Raw genomic sequence first — 10,041 nt, forward strand, 5'->3', positions numbered from 1 at the left:
GTTTTAGTCATAGCTTAAAACCCATCTAAATCATTAGTTGCACTTAGATTAAGTGAGTACTTGCATTCTCAGTGCTTTGATATCCCTCAGAACTGGTTCGACAATCACTATACTACAACATTTGTCTTAGGAGCCTTAAAAACTCCTAACATCACTGGACTCTCGCTTTACTGGCCGATACTGAACCATTGCGAATTATATCAACCAAAACTCCACTCTTCACAGTGTTTACAAGAATTTTGACCTTTAGTATACATTTTGTAGATAGTAAAAAAATTTACGAAGCATATACAAACGCAAAAAAAGATAAAAATTACAAGAACTAATTAAAAACATTTATAGGATATTGCATACCGATATTTCCTACGTAATCATATATATTCTTTCACAGCCCTAGTTTCATTTATTTCGTACCAATCGAATATTTTTACGTATCCGTACCAAATCGGCCAATCGACGATTTGTCAACATATCTCAAATAGAATAATGATGTAGTCACAAGTAATCATAATGTAAATAATTTTTTTATATAAAATATGTCGTATTCAGCTGTACTTATGCAAGTAATGATGCACTAACTTTCATGAAGAAGCTGGCTTTTTGCTTTGACCACAAATAAATAACTTAGAACTATAGCTCTTATACGTAGAAATATCTATTTGACTTGTGAACATATTAGTTATATATTTGTAAGCTAAGTACGTGTACTATCTATCAACTCCATTACGTGGATTGTTGCAGGATAAATATATGTGATCATTGAATTAATTACGAAGAATAAACAGTCTGGCATAGAGTGTTTGTATATTAGTTGACTTTTGGCTGCACGCCATAATACTACAGTATAAGATACTAAATAATTATTTACGAGAAACGTATAGGCTAATTAGTTCTATGTCCGTTCGATTGGCATAAAGACTTAGATCATTCTCTGATGTTCTGATTTATATTTTTTAAAATAAAATAACTCTATAATAGAATTAGGTTAGACTGAAATAAAAAATAGATTAGTGAAAAGATAAAATTAATTTTCTATTTATAGAGTAAAACTATATTTATTATATTATAGAATGGAAAGCGAAGAATTTAAGCTTTTTTTAAACTGTAAATGGGAAACACGCAAATTTCCAAGGAAAGCCCAATCTTGGTACTCGACCTCAAAATGCCAATTTAAACGGTTCTTTCAGATGGAGAGCGTCTTGCTGGAGGTTTCAGTCTCTTTCGGCCTGTATGTAGACTTTGTTTTATAGTGAAAATAGAATAGTAATGAAAATGTTCATAGAATAACAAGCTGTAAAACTTCTATCTCATTGGAAATGTGTTTATGGCCGCAAATGTTGAGGGAGTAAAAGAAGTATTGTAACAAAACTTGGAATTTGGAGATGAAAAAAGATACTATCACACTTTGTCTTAAACTTTTTTTTTTTGCTAAATCGTCCTAACTTGTAAAGTTTACCATTTGATAATTAATCTTACAAGTTATCAAATATTTTATCCCAAAAAAACAACATCCCGTTTGATCAATGGAGAAATTTCACTTTTACTTTCCTAATTCATGTTTACTATCATTAAAACATATTTTTACAAATACATTTTTCATTAAAGAGGCAAAAGACTCGTATACCTTTGTTTTATAGATATATAATATAAATAATTATTTAAATAAAAATAATTTTTATGGTTTTCTAATTACACGTTTTCAAATTTGAACTTTTTTATAATTATTTTTTTTTTGATTTTTTTTTTTGAAAATTTTCTTTTTGAAATTAGAAAATTCTTATAGAAACTATCTTAAAAAACAATTAAATCTTCAGGTATTTGTTTATATAATTATTAAAATCCTAAACCCCACCCTTAACTTTCTAAACCCTAAATCTAGATAAATTAATCCTAGGATTATAAGTATCTATATTTACTTTTTTTTAAATGAGGGTAAATGTGGTTAATGTAAACATGAGAAGTGGTATTAGGAATGTGGTAGTTTAGGCAATTTCTCTTGATGAGTATATTATATAAACCTTAAATGCTACATTTTCTTTGGTATTCTAACAAAGAAAAACTGATACCTAAATTTAAGTAATTAGATACAATTTTTTTTGATAAACCCTATCAGCTATCCGGTCGGTCATTGGAAGAACAACTTAGTGCTACTGAATGAACTAGCCTGAAAGCGTACCACACTGCCTGATACGAGTTTGAATACCTTTCGCATATTGCTAAGGGGTGAACCAATCGTCTGATACGATCCACCATGTAAACAACTTGGACCGAAATCCAAGCTCGGACTGGCCAAGTAGAGATAATTTAGTTTCCAGGGGAAATCGAATACAAAACTAATGTGGGTACGCACCAAGCCCAAAAAATTACCACTAAGTTACCGCTACTCGGACAGAACAACGAAATTCCGTTTCTCAATCTTATTTATGATTTCTGGTTTCATTATGTCATAAGTCATAGGCCAGATTAATTACACACCGCAAATAAAATTATCTTTCTGTCATTAAACAGTAATCATTTTAGAGTAGATAAAACAAACAATTTAGATGTAAAGTGTAATGGAATCATATGGTCGGTAGAAAGTACACAATCACAATGCGTTGTTTGTTGAGTGACTTGAGTCCGAGTCATCCATTATGAATGTCTACTGGTACACCAACAGTTTCATTTTGTTTATTACGAAAATTTTGATCATTTTCAAAAAAACATGTGTGAAGTCACAAGATGATCATCGTTCAACAAATCTTATGGTTGAATAAAATAGTCACAATATGTTTGTTTATGGAACAACTTATGAGCATCTTTTCTAACAATAAAAATATTTATTTCATAAGTATTTTACATTAAAACAAACCAAAGTACCACTCATCTTAACTGAACCACAGAACCAGTTAACCAGAGACACAAACAAAAACTGGTTTAATCTAGCAAGAGTCGTGACATTGAGGCCCATTACTTTACCTATAGCCCATGCGGTTACCAATCTAGTATCTATTCATAAGGTTCATTATTCATTCTCAGTCTTCGTCATACGTGACCCGTCCGGGTTCGGATTGGATGCTTCGGGTTTTCGAGTTTTCGGATGGAGAGGTACAGAATCTGTTCGGGTTATTTTATACTTCGGATCGGGTTCGGATTTTTAAGGTTCGGGTTATTTCGGGTATAAACTGTGAAACAAATAAAAAAAAATTCTATGTATTCTTGATTTTGACTTTGTAAGACCAGAAAAAATATTGTTGAAGTTAGAAGATTGAACAACTTAATATAAGATCTATGATCATTCTGATTTGTTATTACGTTGAGGAACACGAGTCTGTATTCTTTTTCTTCGTGTAATTTCTATTTGTATTATCTTGAATATAAAATGGTAAATAATCCATCTATTCATAAATTAAAATCAAAGAGACATCAAAATCAAACAGAAATCAAACCTGGATAATCATGAATGTTTGAGCTCATGCATGTATAAAGAGCAAAGAAAAAACAAATCATAAATCCTACTTGTAATCAAACATAAATCAAAATCGCAAAGTATAGTGATTCATACATGTAATCGGTCATAAAATGAGTCTAAGTATGTACTGAACATATACGTTGAAGAAGGAAAAGACGGAAAGATTAATGGGAATGGAAGATGTAAGTTAAAGGTTAGTAATATATATATATATATATATATATTCGGGTACTTCATGTAATTGGTTCGGGTATCGGATATAACCAATCGGGTACCATATCCGGACTGGTTGAATCCTAAACCTGTTCGGGTTTTTTTTAACTTCGGTTCGGTTTTTGGTTCGGGTTTTTCGGGTCGGTTCGGGTTGGGGTTCGGGTTTCGGTTAATATGCCCACACCTAGGCCCAAGTATGAAGCAACCGCCAACGCCACACGGGTTGTCTTTCCTTTTGTTTTTAAAACCAAGGTTTTGTCTTTCCAAATTCCTATACCAGCTTACAACAAAAGCGATATTCCAACAATAGAGCTAGAGCAAGAAACTTTAATAGTCGGACTAAGTTCCTCTTTGTTCTTTCCAAATATTCTCGTTGAGTTTCATTAGAATGACGAAGACTGAGAGTTTGCAGTATCCCTTGACTCCTTGACTTGTTCATCATCATTACCTCCTCCACAATATCAACATCCAGAATTTTACATAGGAAGCTTCACCAACCTGGTTACTAGCTACGGTATACGATATAAAGGTGTTCTATGTCATCTTGATTCCTACGATTCAACACTAGGTCTGCGAAACGGTATGGATTCTGTTTGAACCCTTCAAATCAACATCCCGTAACATTATGATTTATGGTATATAGTGATGTAGCTAAAAAATTAATTTAGCACCCTATATTTACCAAAACTCATTTATATTTTCAGTCACATATCTATAAAGAACTCTAAGATGAATTGTGTTTAAGTTGGAGTAGTGAAAAGATGGATAACTTATAGTGATATCAATTATGAAATCATTGTAGGATCATTAAACAAGTCTTTCGAGATAGGGTGGAACCAGATGCCTAGAAAGATCATCTGGCACACGAGAGGGGCATACATGGGCGTTACATATCCTTTTCTGATTCTTCCTTTTTCTTTTTAACAAGTTTCCCTGAATTTCCATGTAAAATAGAGTTACAAATTTTGATATATTAATCTTTTTTTTTCTTGATTGTTTTTGTGCAGTGATATGTTATGGTAATGAGGGGAAGAATAACAACGGATTAATTTTAGATTCCGTTTTCTAACGACGTTCACAGTTACCACTTTAATCAAGGTACTTCTATAGAGATAAGGACATAAATTAGAGATAAAGATAACTACTACTATAACTTCTACTTGTGTTAATGTGTATCAGTTTCATTCTTGTTTGTTATTTCGTTTTCTAAACAAATCATACTCAAATCAAGGTACTTCTATAGAGATAAGGACATAAATTAGAGATATACTAGTGGTTAGTCCGCCCTACGGGCGGGATATTATACTAAAAGTTATTTTATATGAATTTTTTAATTTTTATGAAACATTATATAAACTATTCTAAATAAAAAGCAATACCATAAACTAACAAATAATAAACAGAGTTTTTGAGAACATATTGTTTTTTTCAATAAACGTTTTTTGGTTTGAATTAAGAATAACAGTAATATTCATCATTTTGTATACATAATACAAAAGTAACAGAAGTGATTCAGAAAAATGTAATGACATTTTCTTTTCTTTTCTTTTTACTTTGACTTAAGAAAAGAAAATCTGAAGTTTAAATTAATAAAAAATTATTTATTTCAAGAACTCTCAAGTTTAAAATTCTTTACATGATAATAAATTAATCCACGTGCAAACTAAATCAATAAAAATATAATAGAGAAATTTAATAAAATAATTAAACCTAATTTTTAAGTACTATATAAATAGTTTCAATAATATCAAAATAATAATTAGTATATTTTAATTTAACAGAAAATGATGTTTTAGAATATATATTTGTTTGAGGGAATAATTATATTTTGAATGAAAAGTCAATTAATGTTTTACTGATTATGTTTTGTTAATTATTATAGCTTTTGATGAACTCTATTTAATAACAAGATTATATGTTGAAATTTTTTCTCTGATATTTAATATATTTTTAAAAATTAATATTTTATAAACTAATAAAACATGATACTTCAAAGTATGAGCCAAACTGTGTAATAACAAATTATTTGTTGGAAGTTTTGTTTACTTTAGTTACATACCGCTTTATATCAAATAATTTAATCAAAAAATTAATATGAGCGAAACGTAACTAAACAAAAAAAAATTTAAATATAATGTAACCACTAATAATCTAGAAATCAAGATGAACCAAACAAATATACATGTTGATTGAAATTTGCTTTTCTTTTCATCGATAGTGAATCTATCCTGTAATTTTTGTGTTGGATTTGTATTGAATGAAAGCCTATAACTCATATCTCATCAAACGTTCCGGTCTCAGTTTTTATTACATAGTACCATCAAAAACTTTGTTAAACATATATAGATCACATAATTAAATGAAATAAAATAATCAAAGAATATGTTAGCTTTATATTACAAATCCCCAAAAAGGCACAATACACAGAATCTTTCTCAACGAATATTGAACTTCTCCTGGACTGTCACACCTTCATGGACACATGTCCTTTCACAACATGATAAGTGTTCTCCTTATAACATGCTTGTCTATATAAAACGCCTGAAAACTATCTCAGGAGAACAACTATTAGCATTGATGTTATAAAATCGTAGCTTCTTTCCAGTCTCAATCAGAACTCCACAAGAATGGTTTCCATCATTTTATTTTTCCGAGTCCTCACTGGTTCTTGTATCATAGAACAGCTCACGGACATTGTTATCTTCTTCCTATTTTCCGGGCCCTTGGCTCTGCATCTTCCCACTTCTATTCAAAACAGTTTTGAGGCTTAGACTCATCTTTGCAACTCTCTACCGAGTTTCCAACCGTCATGACCTTTGTCTGAAAATTGAAAAACCCTTCATCTTAAAATTACAACGAACATCAAAAACGCCTTTAAAGCTACAACGTAAAAAACAGTTAAAAGATTTAACAACTAAGAATACTTGAAATCGAAATAATTAATCTTACCTGCTATCCTTTTAAGAGAGTAAATCTTGCATAAAGAGAATTCAATACACCAGAGCTATATCTTTAAGCACCAGTCAGGAAAACAATCTACATGTGTAAAGGAAAAATTTATATCAAGTTGATTCACAGAAAAAGAAACTGAGAACAAAAATGAAGAGGAGACAAGTATCACTGTATAAGGTAACTTCATTCTAGAGGATGGAATACAAAGTTAATCTAATATATATCAATATATGACTCTCAAAGTAGATAGAGACGCGAGATCCATATGACTTAGATAGAAGAGTTGTTCAATGAAGAAATGGGACATGAAGATTGTGATGTGACGGAAACAAACCAAGCTTTGAGGGAAAAATATTTTATCTATGCTTAGATACATAACATAATTTTGGGCAGTCACGCACATGTGAACGATTCTTTCCTCAAGTCCAAACACAAATCATCATGAAGTCTAATTAAACAAAGCCTTAATAAAATAGAAAAAGATGCATCAACCGCTACCGTGACCACTTAGCATCATTTTACTAATTTGGAGAAAAAGCCATATTTATAGTATTAAGGAGAGAAAAAGGATAAAGATTGAAACTTGAAACTTTATTTGCGAAGCTTTTGTTCAAAACAATCATCAGTCTCTTTTTTCACAGGAATATAATAAACAATTGGAATTTGCAGGACATGAGAATCTGGGACTCTGAAATCCAAAAAAAAAATCTAGAACTAATGATTTAATGGTTAGAAAGGTAGACTGCAAAATGATGAGTTGTGGCTAAGACGCCCTACGGGTGAATATATATACTGAATAAAATATCTAATGAAGGCAGAGAAGATGAATGGATGAGCAAATAGTGAGCTGCTTGGATTGAATGAAGTCATCAAGAGCAATCACTTAACTGAAATATAATGGTAACGTCGTCCAAGGTGCACATATGGTGGTCTATGGCGAAAAAGTAAAAGCGTTACGTAGTCGGAGACGCAAACTCCATATGACTTAGATAGAAGATAAAACCAAAGACATAGTCTTCGTGGGGAGAAAACGTAATTGAATTCCAAGAGAGGACTCGTAATCTATGTAAGAATCTATAAAAACGAAGACAGAGCTCGCCGGACTTACCTTCTCATCCAGGAAAAACATATTAGGGATCCCGTATAACTGTGGCTATTCATCGCAGAGAAGGGACCGTTTTATAGTTGAGAGTCTCAAGCGGCTACCATTGATGATAATGATGATGTTTAATTCAGAGAGAGTGGGATGAGTAGTGGGTAAGCAATAAATGATGAGACTGAAAGAAGAAACATACGACGTTAGAACTTACAGAGTCTCTCCTTTGACTTTCAAAGAGACGAAGAGTGAGTGGAGGAGCCAAATCCTGATAGCAGGAGCTAGAAACCCTAAAGAAGATGGGCCAGTTGGTAAGAGCCCACAGAAAAATAAAAATTAGTAGCCCAAAAAGTTTTGAAAAAAACTCTCAGTGATCACGTAAAGAGGAGAGGACAGGTGTCACAAATTGCCCCATGCTAGATGGTGATGTGGAGGAAGGAGGAGAGAGACAACTCTCCTTTATTGTATAAGATAGTTATCTTTTATCTCTAGTTTATGTCCTTATCTCTATAACTTCTACTTGTGTTAATGTGTATCAGTTTCATTCTTGTTTGTGCTTTCGTTTTCTAAACAAATCATACTTTCCTTTTTATTATGTGCCATTAACTTTTGCAGAAAATAGTCACGCTTCCATCGAGCTTTACCAGTTGTGGTTATTATCATTACGGTTATGGTAGCTTCGCTAGAGAAGCTACGATCAGTAAACATTCTCCTGATACCATGAAACCACCACTCCCACAAATCTTCTCATGGTACGTTCATAACGGTGCAAAGACACGGCAGAAAGTTCCGGTGCAAAGACACGCCAGAAAGTTCCATTATTAATATCCAACGAAGAGCTCAGCAAACCACAAGCTGCTACTACAGATGATTCTGATGCTGAGGGGTCTGTCGATGATGGATCACAGATCGCTCTACCACAATATTTCGGTTCAGATTTCTATGATGATCCTTGTTTTATGCCTTGTGGTGTGTGAAGTCATCATCAAGCTCCTACAAATACTACCTCCAAGCTGGTGTTTGCTCCTAAATTTTTATTTACCACTTTTCCGCCGGGAATATATTCATATCACACACTCTCTTTTATATTACATGATGTCACTTTAATACAGAGAGCATCGCACTAATTTTACTTCTTTTTTTTTTCTTCTTTCTAGATTGATGAAGGATTCAATTTTGAGACATTGACTGAGAACATCATCATGCATTACGGGTTATGGGGTAATCTTCAAGGAAGCAACACAAATAATAAAGGACATCCTAATACTATTGATGGATCTTTTTACCGGATTTCGCACAATCCTTTTGATCCTATCAGAAGACCTTGCAATGCGTTTGGCCCTACCGAGCGACCCTTCCCACACCTTCCCTCTAGTCACGAACTGGCAGATTTGTGCTTTGTGTAAAAATGGTATAGCTGTGGCACATATCATTGACGAGTTCATGTGTGTTTTGTCTCATGAATTTTTTTTCTTCTAGAGAATGTTGTTTCTGTTAGTGCAGATGAGGCTGACAAAAAACAAGTGCAGAAAGTAAAACACACAAAATTTGTTAACTGGTTTGTTTTCTACATCCCCGGGATTTCGTCCAGATTTTATTGAATTAGAACAAGGAACAAACTACAATTGCTATATGGTACAACACACACCGGTGTTTACCACTCTTTATTAAGTAAGTTTTCTATGAAGATAGGAATCAAACACAGATGCATAGATCACTATCCGGCTCACTGTCTTCTACAGATTGCAGATGCAATCTTCACAGACCACCACAATGAAATGTGCTAAACTCCACATGAGTCTAGGCTTCAATCTTCCACATCTCAAAAGTACTTCACCAAGTACATCAGCACCCAACGCATTCCCTCTCTCCTCTCTGAGGTCTTGCTTTCTCATAATACACGTCCCTCCTTATATATCAGACACATGTCCGGTCTCGAGCACAAGCAAAAGAATGGCCGCTTAGGGCATCCCAACTTTTACAAAAAAGTTTAGTTGTATAATATAGGGCATTATAAAAAAAAAATCTATACTAATAAAAGGAAACTTTTGAGGTTCCGTAGAGCGTCCACATCAGCAAAAAAAACTTCTCCCGAAAGATGACACGTAGCATAAAATATAGTTTTTCATTTTAATATTACTAATTTTCGAAAATTATAATCTACTAATAAAAGAGACCTTTTGAGGCTCCATAGAGTGTCCACATCAGCAAAAAATCTTCTCCCGAAAGATGACACGTGGCATAAAATATAGTTTTACATTTTAATATTACTAATTTTCAAAAATTATAAATAATATGTAAACATACAACATAAAAAATGGAAAAACTA

At 32.6% G+C, this 10,041-nt stretch overlaps 1 long non-coding RNA gene across 1 annotated transcript; it reads right to left on the bottom strand.

Moving 5' to 3' along the window:
- Nucleotides 1-6,058: 6,058 nt before the first annotated feature.
- On the bottom strand, nucleotides 6,059-7,929 carry LOC106306474. Its single transcript, XR_001263153.1, has 3 exons — nucleotides 7,725-7,929; nucleotides 6,614-6,700; nucleotides 6,059-6,484 (listed from the first exon to the last, which is right to left on the bottom strand). It is a non-coding gene; the product is annotated as an uncharacterized LOC106306474 (long non-coding RNA).
- Between the last annotated feature and the right edge of the window lie 2,112 nt (nucleotides 7,930-10,041).

The sequence above is a fragment of the Brassica oleracea genome, chromosome C7, assembly GCF_000695525.1.
Source record: "Brassica oleracea var. oleracea cultivar TO1000 chromosome C7, BOL, whole genome shotgun sequence".
Lineage (NCBI taxonomy): Eukaryota > Viridiplantae > Streptophyta > Magnoliopsida > Brassicales > Brassicaceae > Brassica > Brassica oleracea.